We start from the raw sequence: 15,074 nt of genomic DNA on the forward strand, positions 1-15,074 counted from the left end.
GGTTGTGGAAGTGCCACAGGCTGCACTCGCGCTGCCCTAACTCGCCGGGTCCCCCTGAGTGGGCGACACTCTGCCATGCACCTCTCACCCCGTCCCTAGAAGCTTGAGTAGGGACACGAAGAGCCCTCGAGGACTTTGAAGTTACCTTGATGGAAGTGACATGAGGCCCCTCAGGAAGGCATTGCACCAAACGGCAGCTCAGCGGTCACCGGCAGGCACTAACCAGGACGGGGAGCTGTACACAGGGGCTGCCGCCTTCGTACTCGGCGAGTCCCCCCTCTTCCTGCCTCAGGAGCTCTTTACACAACTGCGGTGGAGACGGAGTGGGTGACAGTCCGTGGGTTTGTAAAGGGAAGCCCGAAACACGGCAGGAGGGCTGGTGGGCTCAGGGATGGCCTTTCCGGGGAGCCTCCACCCGGGCCCGCAGTGTGCAGTGGCACGGTCCACGAGGACCACGAACACGAAGGTGTGCACCACATGCTGCTCCCCGTGGCCTGCACTGACCAGGGTCTGCCGTGTCTACCAGCAACTCTGCAAATAGCCTCCCCTGGTGACAGCCGTCGCCTGTGTTCCAAGTATGTGGAGAATGACAGCAATGTCCCCTGCACTTCCTGCTGTCACCTCCATCCAATCCCAGCCTCCGCTCGTCCTCTGCCTCACTGGGAAGGACCCTTAGGGGACCCAACGTGACACATTGGGTTCCAATGGGCCCACGCGGCCTCCACTGGTACCAGCAATGCTCCAGGCTCTCAGAGAGCCCCTGGCGAGACCTGAGCACCATCCCCGGCTTCCCCAGGACACGTCCCCACGTCTTCCCTCACCTGAGCTCTGCCTCACCTGGAAACCTGCTAAAGCCTGACCGAGACCTTAAGGCACCTTTAAAACTTATTTTGACAAAAAGGAAGCACCCATGTGGGTGATGATAACAGGTCACAGAAAGTTACAGGAACCGCACGGCCCCAGGCAGGACAGCAGCTCAGCACCGGTCACTGCAGCACTGGAAAGGTAACTTCACCCCGCGCTCGTGTGGCTGCTGGCACGGGAATTCAGAAAAGCTCCTGGCCCGGGGACTTCACCAGACTGACAAGTAGACAGGACCTGCCAACTGTGACCAGAGCTGGCTCTCCCACGCACAGTTCTCCTCACACTCCCAACCGAACCGTGCCAGAGCGATCCGTCATTTTGTTTGGTGTTTAAATGCGAAACAGGTCTCCCAAAAGTCATGCTTTCCAGACCTTTGACAAAAAGACCTCTCGGTTGTCTGTCGGTGTTTCCTTCTGCTCACCACCATGAGCCAAGCCACGTGGCACCCTCACCGGGAGGCAGCAGCCCGACCTGGACTCGCAGCCTCTGGAACTGGAGGCTAACTAAACCTCTTTACCAAACACGCAGCCTCAGGCATTTCACTCCAGCAACAGAAAACAGACTGAGTCACACAGTAGAAGTGATATCTAGTCTCTTTTTCTAAAAGCAATATCTATATTATGTTAACTATAATGAAATAACAAAGAAAAATTTTTTAAGAACTGCTGCAGTCCAGCTGCAGCAAAATAACCAGGGAGTGTCGAGCAACTTGTGTAGATTGATACAGCAGGAGTGGGAGCCGTTTATGGTAGGACAGGAGGGGTATATATACATCCCACACAGCTTGTCTAATTAACATAAACTAGATACAGCAGTCAACCAATAAGGAATCTTATTGGCTCGCTGGCGTTACTTCACAAACCACTCCCTCTGCAAAATGCCAGGCGCCATCCAGACTTGATTATGGACTCTTAACATTTCTCTGGCAAAATGCCAGGCGCCATCCAGACTTGGTTACAGACTCTAACAAAGAACCTTAAGAGTAGTACAACTCTACATATGTTGGAGATACTTGTTCTTCATATAATACAAATGGAGAACATTTTAAAGGAAGTAATGTTGCCGGATATGGTAGCACACACCTATAATCCCATCAACTCAGGAGGCTGAGGCAGGAGGATCACAAGTTCAAGGCCAGCCTCAGCAACTTGGTGAGACCCTGTGTCAAAAAATAAAAAGGGCTGGGGGTGTGGCTCAGTGGTAGAGCACCCCTGAGGAAAAACATAATATTCAGCCCCTTAAAATTTATGTAAGATTTTAAAAGTTTATGTAAGATTGAAGGTCCCACCCTCCCAGCATCACCACACAGATGACGAGCGTCTAGTGGTCAAGCCTGGGGCATGAGGAGAGAACCAGAACACCCGGAGTCAGCTCACAGCCTGTTCTGCTATCTCTGCAGAAACTCAGGAAACGAATGCCCACGTCTGCTCAGTGGGATACCCCGGAGACACAGTGTCAGGGCCTCCCTGGGCGTTATCGAAGCGCCCTGAGAGGCTCAGTTCTCCTGCTGTTTGCAGGGCCGCGACAGGCACAGGGGGACAGGATCACCTTACAGTGAAGAGCCGCAGCCTTGAGACACTTCAGTGAGGGGGCAGACGGAACAGGGTGCTGATCCTCTCCTCCCACAGCAGACTGGTGCCTGGTGTGCCCGGGGTATGCCTGTGTCCCCAGGCTTCATGTGCTGGAAGCCCAGTCCCCTGCACCATCATGCCAGGAGGTGGCAGGACCTTTAGGGGGTGGAGCCCAGCAAGAGGAGGGCCTTTAAGAGGAGATTGGGTGCCTGGGGGCACAGCTCCGAAGGAGTAGGTGGCTCTTGCCGGACCCTGCTGGTTCCAGTGGCTCTGGGTCTCACCAGGCAGTCTCCCTGTCACAGCTCCCATCAGTGTGGCACCATCTGCCACAGGCCTTCACCAGAGCTGAGCAGAAGCTGGTGCCATGCTCTTGAAACCCCAGCATCGTGAGCTAACTAAACTCCTTCTTTATAAAGTACCGAAAAGTCCCCACCCTCAGGTATTTAGTCACAGCAAAGCAAGACCAGACTAACACACTTTGTAGCAATTTTACCCACAAGTACATCTTCTTAATTTCACACTCAGAATCTCGGGGATCCCTTCATGCCAAGGACAGCGGCTGAACATATCATTCAACTACTATAAAGATGGAATTGTAGGCAATAACCAATAGTTCATCAATTTTTAAATATATGAAAATAGCAATTTGTTATGCATCAAACCAACAGAACAAACAATCCCCAGGGCTTCCCGCATGCCACATTGACTCTAGGCAGGGAAGGGGACCAGGGGAGCTGGGAGTTTCAGTGTTCCCTGAAGGGTCTCCAGGTCCCCCCAGTGCCATGGCTGTATTTCCCAAGCCATACAATAGCACTCTTGGCGGGCTGGGGCTGTAGCTCATCGGTACCCGTGAGGCACTGGGTTGGATCCTCAGCACCACATAAAAATAAATAAAATAAAGGCATTCTGTTCACCTACAACTACAAATAAAATTTTTTTTTTAATAATCCTCTTTGCACATTTTGTGTCAGAAAAATCATAAAGCAGAAAAATCCAGCCTCCTTCATCAGGTGATTCCAAAGCCACAGGAAATAATGAGCAAACAAACAAACAATAAACAAAAACCCTCGGCCTCTGAGCTGGTGAGGGCCACAAAACACCTCGAAACACAAGCTTTCAGGCGGACCAGCACCCGCTGTCCTACCTCAGCACGGGCTTGTCCCCTCTGTGTTGAAGAAGCCTCCCTAAGACCCCACAGGTGACTTAGATCCCCAACTAGTGGGTCCTGCACCATCTCCCCCAGGTTGTGTTCATGGACTTCCATAAAGTGACAGCATCAAGACACTGCCCAGGTCCCCAGGCTGGGCTGGCACCGGGGCCCATGAAAGCAACACCTGGTCCCTCAACATGGGGCCATGCTGCTCCTTCCTGTGGCCTGTCAGGCCCAGGTGGGAAGGATGAATGGAGGACGTGGGCCCAGTGGGAAGGATGAATGGAGGACTTGGGCCCAGGTGGGAAGGATGAATGGAGGACGTGGACCCAGTGGGAAGGATGAATGGAGGACGTGGACCTAGTGGGAAGGATGAATGGAGGACGTGGGCCCAGTGGGAAGGATGAATGGAGGACGTGGGCCCAGTGGGAAGGATGAATGGAGGACTTGGACCCAGTGGGAAGGATGAATGGGGGACTTGGGCCCAGTGGGAAGGATGAATGGAGCACTTGGGCCCAGTGGGAAGGATGAATGGAGGACGTGGGCCCAGTGGGAAGGATGAATGGGGGATGTGGGCCCAGGTGGGAAGGATGAATGGAGGACTTGGGCCCAGTGGAAAGAATGAATGGGGGATGTGGGCCCAGTGGGAAGGATGAATGGAGGGACGTGGGCCCAGGTAGGAAGGATGAATGGAGGGACTGGGCCCAGGTGGGAAGGATGAATAGAGGACTTGGGCCCAGTGGGAAGAATGAATGGGGGATGTGGGCCCAGTGGGAAGGATGAATGGAGGGACGTGGGCCCAGTGGGAAGGATGAATGGAGGACTGGGCCCAGGTGGGAAGGATGAATGGAGGACGTGGGCCCAGTGGGAAGGATGAATGGGGGACGTGGGCCCAGTGGGAAGGATGAATGGAGGACTGGGCCCAGGTGGGAAGGATGAATGGGGGACTTGGGCCCAGGTGGGAAGGATGAATGGAGGACTTGGGCCCAGGTGGGAAGGATGAATGGAGGACGTGGACCCAGTGGGAAGGATGAATGGAGGACGTGGACCTAGTGGGAAGGATGAATGAGGGACGTGGGCCCAGTGGGAAGGATGAATGGAGGACGTGGACCTAGTGGGAAGGATGAATGGGGGACGTGGACCTAGTGGGAAGGATGAATGGGGGACGTGGGCCTAGTGGGAAGGATGAATGGAGGACGTGGACCTAGTGGGAAGGATGAATGGGGGACGTGGGCCCAGTGGGAAGGATGAATGGAGCACTTGGGCCCAGTGGGAAGGATGAATGGAGGACGTGGACCTAGTGGGAAGGATGAATGGGGGACGTGGGCCCAGTGGGAAGGATGAATGGAGCACTTGGGCCCAGTGGGAAGGATGAATGGAGGACGTGGGCCCAGTGGGAAGGATGAATGGGGGATGTGGGCCCAGGTGGGAAGGATGAATGGAGGACTTGGGCCCAGTGGAAAGAATGAATGGGGGATGTGGGCCCAGTGGGAAGGATGAATGGAGGGACGTGGGCCCAGGTAGGAAGGATGAATGGAGGGACTGGGCCCAGGTGGGAAGGATGAATGGAGGACTTGGGCCCAGTGGGAAGAATGAATGGGGGATGTGGGCCCAGTGGGAAGGATGAATGGAGGGACGTGGGCCCAGTGGGAAGGATGAATGGAGGACTGGGCCCAGGTGGGAAGGATGAATGGAGGACGTGGGCCCAGTGGGAAGGATGAATGGGGGACGTGGGCCCAGTGGGAAGGATGAATGGAGGACTGGGCCCAGGTGGGAAGGATGAATGGAGGACGTGGGCCCAGGTGGGAAGGATGAATGGAGGACTTGGGCCCAGGTGGGAAGGATGAATGGAGGACATGGACCCAGTGGGAAGGATGAATGGAGGACGTGGACCTAGTGGGAAGGATGAATGGAGGATGTGGGCCCAGTGGGAAGGATGAATGGAGGACGTGGACCTAGTGGGAAGGATGAATGGGGGACGTGGACCTAGTGGGAAGGATGAATGGGGGACGTGGGCCTAGTGGGAAGGATGAATGGAGGACGTGGACCTAGTGGGAAGGATGAATGGGGGACGTGGGCCCAGTGGGAAGGATGAATGGGGGATGTGGGCCCAGGTGGGAAGGATGAATGGGGGACGTGGGCCTAGTGGGAAGGATGAATGGAGGACGTGGACCTAGTGGGAAGGATGAATGGGGGATGTGGGCCTAGTGGGAAGGATGAATGGGGGATGTGGGCCCAGGTGGGAAGGATGAATGGAGGACTTGGGCCCAGTGGGAAGAATGAATGGGGGATGTGGGCCCAGTGGGAAGGATGAATGGGGGACGTGGGCCCAGTGGGAAGGATGAATGGAGGACGTGGGCCCAGGTAGGAAGGATGAATGGGGGATGTGGGCCCAGGTGGGAAGGATGAATGGAGGACTTGGGCCCAGTGGGAAGAATGAATGGGGGATGTGGGCCCAGGTGGGAAGGATGAATGGAGGGACTGGGCCCAGGTGGGAAGGATGAATGGAGGACTTGGGCCCACCTGGGAAGGATGAATGAGGGACATGGGCCCAGGTGGGAAGGATGAATGGAGGACTTGGGCCCAGGTGGGAAGGATGAATAGAGGACTTGGGCCCAGTGGGAAGAATGAATGGGGGATGTGGGCCCAGTGGGAAGGATGAATGGAGGGACTGGGCCCAGTGGGAAGGATGAATGGGGGACTTGGGCCCAATGGGAAGGATGAATGAAGGACTTGGGCCCAGTGGGAAGAATGAATGGAGGACTTGGGCTCAGGTGGGAAGGATGAATGGAGGACGTGGGCCCAGGTGGGAAGGATGAATGGGTGACTTGGGCCCAGGTAGGAAGGATGAATGGGGGATGTGGGCCCAGGTGGGAAGGATGAATGGAGGGACTGGGCCCAGGTGGGAAGGATGAATAGAGGACTTGGGCCCAGTGGGAAGGATGAATGGGGGACTTGGGCCCAGGTGGGAAGAATGAATGGAGCACTTGGGCCCAGGTGGGAAGGATGAATGGGGGACTTGGGCCCAGTGGGAAGGATGAATGGAGGACTGGGCCCAGGTGGGAAGGATGAATGGAGGACTTGGGCCCAGGTGGGAAGGATGAATGGAGGACATGGACCCAGTGGGAAGGATGAATGGAGGACGTGGACCTAGTGGGAAGGATGAATGGAGGACATGGACCCAGTGGGAAGGATGAATGGAGGACGTGGACCTAGTGGGAAGGATGAATGGAGGACGTGGACCTAGTGGGAAGGATGAATGGGGGACGTGGGCCCAGTGGGAAGGATGAATGGAGGACGTGGACCTAGTGGGAAGGATGAATGGGGGACGTGGACCTAGTGGGAAGGATGAATGGGGGACGTGGGCCTAGTGGGAAGGATGAATGGAGGACGTGGACCTAGTGGGAAGGATGAATGGAGGACGTGGGCCCAGTGGGAAGGATGAATGGGGGATGTGGGCCCAGGTGGGAAGGATGAATGGAGGACTTGGGCCCAGTGGGAAGAATGAATGGGGGATGTGGGCCCAGGTGGGAAGGATGAATGAGGGACTGGGCCCAGGTGGGAAGGATGAATAGAGGGACATGGGCCCAGGTGGGAAGGATGAATGGAGGACTTGGGCCCAGGTGGGAAGGATGAATGGAGGACTTGGGCCCAGTGGGAAGAATGAATGGAGGACTTGGGCCCAGTGGGAAGAATGAATGGAGGACTTGGGCCCAGTGGGAAGGATGAATGGGGGACTTGGGCCCAGTGGGAAGGATGAATGAAGGACTTGGGCCCAGTGGGAAGAATGAATGGAGGACTTGGGCTCAGGTGGGAAGGATGAATGGAGGACGTGGGCCCAGGTGGGAAGGATGAATGGGTGACTTGGGCCCAGGTAGGAAGGATGAATGGGGGATGTGGGCCCAGGTGGGAAGGATGAATGGAGGGACTGGGCCCAGGTGGGAAGGATGAATAGAGGACTTGGGCCCAGTGGGAAGGATGAATGGGGGACTTGGGCCCAGGTGGGAAGAATGAATGGAGCACTTGGGCCCAGGTGGGAAGGATGAATGGAGGACTTGGGCCCAGGTGGGAAGGATGAATGGGGGACGTGGGCCCAGTGGGAAGGATGAATGGAGGACTTGGGCCCAGGTAGGAAGGATGAATGAAGGACTTGGGCCCAGGTGGGAAGAATGAATGGAGGACTTGGGCCCAGGTGGGAAGGATGAATGGGGTACTTGGGCCCAGTGGGAAGGATGAATGGAGGACCTGGGCCCAGTGGGAAGGATGAATGGAGGACTTGGGCCCAGTGGAAAGGATGATTGAAGGGACATTTGCCCAGGTGGGAAGGATGAATGGAGGACCTGGCCAACCCCGGGAGGCACAGCAGAAAAACGCAACACCAGGAAGGGGGACCAAGGCCATCTGCCCAGTCCTGGGGGACGTCACTGCTTACACCCCTGCCCATCGCACTCCTGCTCTTCCTCCCATGGGTACCTTCCACCTGGCACCCATGGGTGCTGTGGAAGGCCACCTGGCTTCTCTGTATGGCACAGGAGTGGCTGATCTTTGTGAGGGTGGGTGGTGGGATGCAGGCAGGTGCAGACACCTACCCAGAGCTTCTGAGGCTGCAGGAGCCTCCTCCCCAGGCCACACCCACCCCTCCTGCCAGGGTGAAGTCTTGTGATGGTTCACAGAAAAGCAGCAGCAAGTGGGCAAGAGAGCTGGCTTCCCCAGTGGGGGAGCAGCAAACCAGGCAGCCAGGAGCAGCCCATCTGAACTACTTGCTCAGCATCTTCACCTCCAGCCTGGAGAAGGCCCAGCCTAAATCCAGCTCCACCTGGCAGAAACCAGAGCAAAAGGGGTGGGACGGCACGTGGAAGTTCACCTGCACAGCTGGCCACCAGCCCTTCCCTTGCTGCCTTAGGAGGTGTCTCAAACACGCCATTTCTTCCTCTTATTGAGAAAGACCCTGCCCTTTTGCATTGGGTGCAGGGGAGTTGGTGTGGCTGGTCTGGCAGGGTCCCCTCCCCGTAGGGCGAGGGCTGGGGCTGGAGGTGAGATTGGAATCAGGCGTGGGGAGAGAGCTGCAGAGAGAGGCAGGCCTGGGGAGGTCCTCCTCTGCTCTGGTCAGCTCTTCTGGCTCTCAGCCCTGCTGACCAACTGTGGCCCCTTGGGGCTCACAGACCTAAGCAGCCGCCTGGAGGTGACACCCTCTCAGACTCCCCACCAGCTCCCCTCACAGCCTCTGCCCCAGGCCCCATGGCCTCATGCTTTCAGATGCAGGCTCTGACTTGCCCCTGGACCAGTGCTTCAGTGTGTCTGTCCTCAGGCCCCCTCTCCAAGCCCTCCTTTCCCTGACCTCCCAGGGATGCAGCTTGACTTCCTGCAATACAAACCCCGCCCACACTCACCAGGGCCCTGCTGCCCTGCAAACCTGGAGAATCTGCCCTGCTCAACCCCCTGTGCTTCCAACCACCTCCCGAGATGCACAGCTCCACCCCCATCCACCAGCACCTGGGGCCGGGGCTGACAGGGTTCTCACCTCTTCCTCCTGGCCCTACACCCAGCGCCTGAGAGCCGCTGCCGGGCCTGGGGCTGCCCCTGGCGCACCGTCCTTCTCTCCCCCAGGAGCACACTGGGTACAGTCGGTTTCATCTAAGTGGATCTCATTTGTGCCGGCTTTGAAATGCATTTTTATTTATTTGTTTTATTTAATACATTCAATGTTTCTTCCAAAGAGTCACATTTGACCTTTCCTTTTTTTAAGGAACCCACTGACCTACAGGAAGGGCTGAGGAAAAATCGCTTGTACATGACCCCTCTCCAAGGACTCTGTCTAGGGTGTGATTGCCGTGTCCTGGTTACTCCAGGTAAATCAATACCTAATCTGGGAGATTTGGTCAAATGAGATAGTATAGAAGCTAATTGAGGACGTACCACCTGTGGCTTTAACCCTGGGAGAATGGCCACACGGCCGAACACAGGAATGGACAGCAGAAGAGATGTTTGGCACAGCTGCACTCCGTGGAAGACCATGCCTGTGGTTTTAGATGCCTGGGTCACGACGCTCAGAGAGAAACCTGGGCTCAAGATGACTACTCTGAGGTCCTGTTTATAGAAGTGACGTGAACACACGAAGGTAGATACATTCTTTAAAAGACAGTCAGAAAATCAGGGGGCCCAGATGAGCACATGGCTAGTATCTGTGTCCCAGGAGCGCATGACTAGTGGCCACCCTTGGCACATTACTCTACATGCAAAAGTCACGTTGGGAGAACCTCGCCAATTAGATCTCTCAGACTAGGACTAACAGATAGATCAGAAAGCACTTGGCCTTTATTTTTCTAGTGTCACCTCTCTAAGTGGAGCAAGGGGACCCCCTTACCCTGCATGTGCTATGACGAATGGGAGGCTGTGGAGCAGCTGTAAAAGCTGTTTTACCTAATTGCACCCCTTTGCTGGAACTGGAATGGCTCCTGATAGAAATGTCTTTGGACTTTGATCAACATTTGTGCAGACCTTTGAGACTGTAAATGAGTCAAATGTCCATCACTTGGGAACTGGCTGAATAAACGATGCAGCTCAGTGGGGACGGGGGATATCTGCAGACGCTGCTAAAGAGAGGACCAAGAAAACGGTACAGTGAGGGTCAGACCAAGGTGCCTAGTAAACTGACTGGATGTGGGGGAGATGCAGGGACCGGCACAAGGTGAACCGTGACAATGAACCATCCAGCGCAGCTCCTCCTCCACAGCAGCAGCAAGCCAGCAGCTTCTCCACAGCTCAGCCACCACCTGCCCGGTTCCTGACAAACAGTAAACACTTAAACCTTAGCTATCAGGATGTTAGGTGTCACCAACCTGGCTGATTGGTTGAAGCCATGGCAGGGTTTCTAAGCATCAAAACCTATAAGACTGACTCATGAGACATTGTTCTTCTTTCTTCTTAGTGAAGAGCATGACAGGAAGACACAGCCGCCATCGCCGGCCACAGCTTAGCAGGCTACACCCACTGACACTCCACTGCGGCTCCCAACCCACAGGCTGCAGTCCACTCGCCTGCTCCCTGCCTTCCTCTCTCAGCCCCCAGGGGCAGACCCAGTGTCCCCCCGGCCTCCAGGGCCAGAAGAGCGGAGCAGAAAACTTGGTAGTCCTGGTGGACAGCCAGAGTCCCGTCCCCGTCCTTACAGAGCTGCACAACATGGGGTTACCCGGTCTTTTCAGAATTTAGGAAACATGATATCTATCACATCTGGGGGCCCTTGTCCTGAGATTCCCTTTAGAGACTATTAGAAAATTCTTTGGGGCACCTTTGCTAATAGCGATTCTTCTACCTTCCAGACTAAAATCATAACCACCTACAGCCAAGATCACTTCAGTGAGGGAGACAATGGAGCTGTCCTGACCCCAGGACTGTGCCATCAGCGGACGGGGCCGCCCCACCTGGAGCGGGGTGCATGCTGCCAGGCCCCTGAGCCGTGCTCCTGGACGCCTTCGCCACTGCAGGACACTGTCATCAAGATCCCTGTGGCATAGCCTCCTCCCTGGTGCTTTGATTGCTGTCATTCAACAAATATTCAGTGAGTGACTGGGGGTACCGGGGACGGTCCCAGAGGCTGGAATCTGGTGGTAAAGGAGACGGAGGAGGTCTTCATTTTCCACAGAGCTCAGGTTCTCGTGGGAGAAGACAGAGTGATCAACCAATCAACAAGGACTAGCGAGAAAACCCCGAGACAGCGGCCGTCCCATGCAGAGCGGTTAAAAAGGTAACATGACAGCGATCCACTTGGTGACAACCGTGAGACGGCCAGGTAGAAAGGATATGGGCATTCTTAATTTTAACAATTATTCTACTTGCTTTTCAAAAGACTTAATTCCAATGATCCTCATGTCCCCCAACAATGGAAATGTAAGTTCAAAAAGTGTTTCTTGTCTTCCTTTTTGACTAAGTGGAAGGACTTCTCAGCGGACAATAATGTCTCAAATTGGACCTATAAATGCAGTGGCTGTGAGGCGAGCGTCAGGACCTCCTCACGTCCTCTTACATACTGTCCCACACAGGCGCACGCTTACATATGCCTGTGAGTTCAAGAACGCACCTCAGTGAACACAAGAAATGGATGCGTTTTTCTGTTGGTGAGGTGAGAAAAGAATTGTCTCATGTTATTATAGACAACAGAGGAGTTGACTCTTGTCTCCATATATATAAAGATATAAAATAATATGTAAGTTATTATTATTGTTATTATGATGATTATTTTTGGTAGTTCTGGGGATTGAATCCACAGTAGGCAAGCACTCTACTACTGAGCTACATCCTCAGCCCTTTTTATTTTGAGACAGGGTCTCACTGAGTTACTGAAGCTGGTCTTGAGCTTTTTTTTTAATATTTATTTTTTAGTTGTAGTTGGACACAATACCTTTATTTTAATGTGGTACTGAGGATCGAACCTAGGGCCTTGCACATGCTAGCAGAGCCCTCTACCGCTGAGCCCCAGCCCCAGCCCCACAGCCTTGAGCTATTGATCCTCCTGCCTCAGCCTCCTGAGTAGCTGGGATTATAGGTGTGTTCCAACACACCCAGCTATTCAACTATCTTTTAAAAATGTCCATTCTGGCTGTGCAGCAAGATCTCAGGTTCAAAGCTAGCCTTGAAAATTTATTGAAACTCTATTTCAAAATAAAATAGAAAGGCCTGAGATGTAGCTCAGTGGTAGAGTTCAGTCCCCAGCACTGCAAACAAAAAGACGGTTAAACAAAACTGAGTTCTTAAAAAAGGCAGGAAGAGTGTAATGGTGTAGAAGAGACTCCTATGAAGAAAAACCTTGATGAGCATTAAAAAGCAACCCTGGAGGAGCTGAGGTATTTGTAGGAGTAACAAGCAAAAGAATGCCACCGAATCTGCCCTCCACAGCCTAGGGAGTGGGCCTTGCCGACACCCCTGTCCCTGTTATAGTCCTGTGAGCGGTCCACAGCTGTCCGTGTTTACAGGTAAATGTGCGACAGGTATTTCATGGGGGAAAATGCAACAGAAAAGCTTTCAACCACCTAAGGTGGGGGAAGGAGAGGCCTCTCCTGGGCTGTCCCCAGCCTGCCACCCCTCCCCATGGTGTGACAGCATTCAGCCACCATCCCCTGTAAATCACCCACACCCCAGAATGTGAGTGACGGTGCTGTCTAGGCCTGGCCTCCCCTTAGAGGTCCCCTTAGAGAACCCACATGGCAGGAGCAGGGCTTTATTTTACCGTGTATCACAAGCAAAAGCAATGGAAAGAATTCCACAATTCCACGCCAAATCTTTTTTTTTCTTCCTCCCTCCCTTGAAATTTGATCGTATTCCTAACTTTATTCAACTGCCTGGTTTCCTCTCCCTAATGGAGTGAAATTTATGTGCACGATTAGAGCATGGGCTAGGGAAAACCGTTGGAGTTTTAAAAGCTACATGTTTAAGCAATAGATATGGGGATCCTGGAAGAAAACTGGAATGTTCAGGATGTTATCGCAGACATTCCAATAGCTCGCCATTTCCATCCCGTTGGTAGGTAACGTGGTGTTGAACTTACTGGGGGAGAGAAAACGTTGACTTGAAGCTTCTCGTAAGGACTGCCTAGAGGTGCAGCTTTGGGGCTAAGATGTCTGAGGGTTATTTTGAAAACAAGGAGGAAGGTGGCAGGCATCACAAGAGCCACCCTGTTGGAGGAACACTGATGACAGGGTAATCCCAGACCCACACATCCAGCAGCTCGCGGGAAGCACGCAGCGCTTCTTGTTGTATCCATAGGTTCTTCACTCCGAATTTCAATCCTGATTTCAGTGTACCAGGGAGATTCACTATGAACAAAAGGACGCGCTTAGACCTTGGGGAAGAGGGACAGGCAGCAAAACTTCCATCACTAAATCACACAAACAGGCGACTCTCCGGCTTCCTCTCGCCCGCTCAGGTCTGGCTGCGGGGGTAGGGGAGCAGGAGTGCTGTCGTCCTCAGAGGCTCCCCACATCCTGCCTTCCTGCCGTGGGACTTAGGCGCTACCCTAACTTCATGTTTCTGAGCTCCGCCTGCACCTGAGGGTGTTTTCAATGCCCGACTTCCCTTTGTTTGCTATTCTGGGTGCTGGCCTGGAACCCAGGGCCTCACACACTGTGCTAAGCACACGCTCTCCCACTGAGCCACACCCAGCCCACCCTGTGCATCTCATGTCTGAGTCCTTCTATCCAGACACACCCACTCACACGCGCAGCTGCCTCCTGCAGGTTGGAGGTACTGAGTATGCTGTGTAGGTCATGCATCTCAACACCGTTCATTCAGATGTCAGAGTCCAGTGACGGTTCTTACCCAGACAGTCAGAAATGTTTGCCAGTTCCTACAGCACGCAAGCTTAAGAACGCTTTCTAAGATACACTACACCTAACCACAAAAACCCCGAAGGTAGCATCCCAAGAAGCTCATTGAACATACAAACTCTCAAATGTCACGACAGCATTTGGCACCCGATATAATGTCGAGGAAAGTGAGTTTAAAAGGCCCACGTGACTCTTCAGGCCTCTAAAAGTCAACAAGTTAAACACACGGGATTGAAAATAGTATGAAAAGAGTTTCCCACGGGGAACACTCATTTTCTTGGGTCTCTGTCATTGCCATCCACTGCTCAGGTCACCTTGTTTAGAGGCCCATTTTCCCCAAAGAACCAAATGTTGGTCACTTGACCAGAGTTGGGGCAGCAGCCATCAGGTGTGTGAAGAACATCGGGGACAGGCAGGCCATGCAGCGGGGACGGGCGGTTTCCTCAGTGCAGGGCTTGCTGCACTCGCAGGGACACTCGGAGGGCCTCCAGTCTTGGGTACTGGACAGTCCAGTCTTGGGTGTGGTGGACCTCCCTGGGCCTTAGGTCTTGGGTGTGGTGGACCTCCCTGGGCCTTAGGTCTTGGGTGTGGTGGACCTCCCTGGGCCTTAGGTCTTGGGTGTGGTGGACCTCCCTGGGCCTTAGGTCTTGGGTACAGTGGACCTCCCTGGGCCTTAGGTCTTGGGTGTGGTGGACCTCCCTGGGCCTTAGGTCTTGGGTACAGTGGACCTCCCTGGGCCTTAGGTCTTGGGTGTGGTGGACCTCCCTGGGCCTTAGGTCTTGGGTGTGGTGGACCTCCCTGGGCCTTAGGTCTTGGGTGTGGTGGACCTCCCTGGGCCTTAGGTCTTGGGTGTGGTGGACCTCCCTGGGCCTTAGGTCTTGGGTACAGTGGACCTCCCTGGGCCTTAGGTCTTGGTGTGGTGGACCTCCCTGGGCCTTAGGTCTTGGGTACAGTGGACCTCCCTGGGCCTTAGGTCTTGGGTGTGGTGGACCTCCCTGGGCCTTAGGTCTTGGGGTGGTGGACCTCCCTGGGCCTTAGGTCTTGGGGTGGTGGACCTCCCTGGGCCTTAGGTCTTGGGTGTGGTGGACCTCCCTGGGCCTTAGGTCTTGGGGTGGTGGACCTCCCTGGGCCTTAGGTCTTGGGTGTGGTGGACCTCCCTGGGCCTTAGGT

This window comes from Ictidomys tridecemlineatus, chromosome 9 (assembly GCF_052094955.1).
Source record: "Ictidomys tridecemlineatus isolate mIctTri1 chromosome 9, mIctTri1.hap1, whole genome shotgun sequence".
Lineage (NCBI taxonomy): Eukaryota > Metazoa > Chordata > Mammalia > Rodentia > Sciuridae > Ictidomys > Ictidomys tridecemlineatus.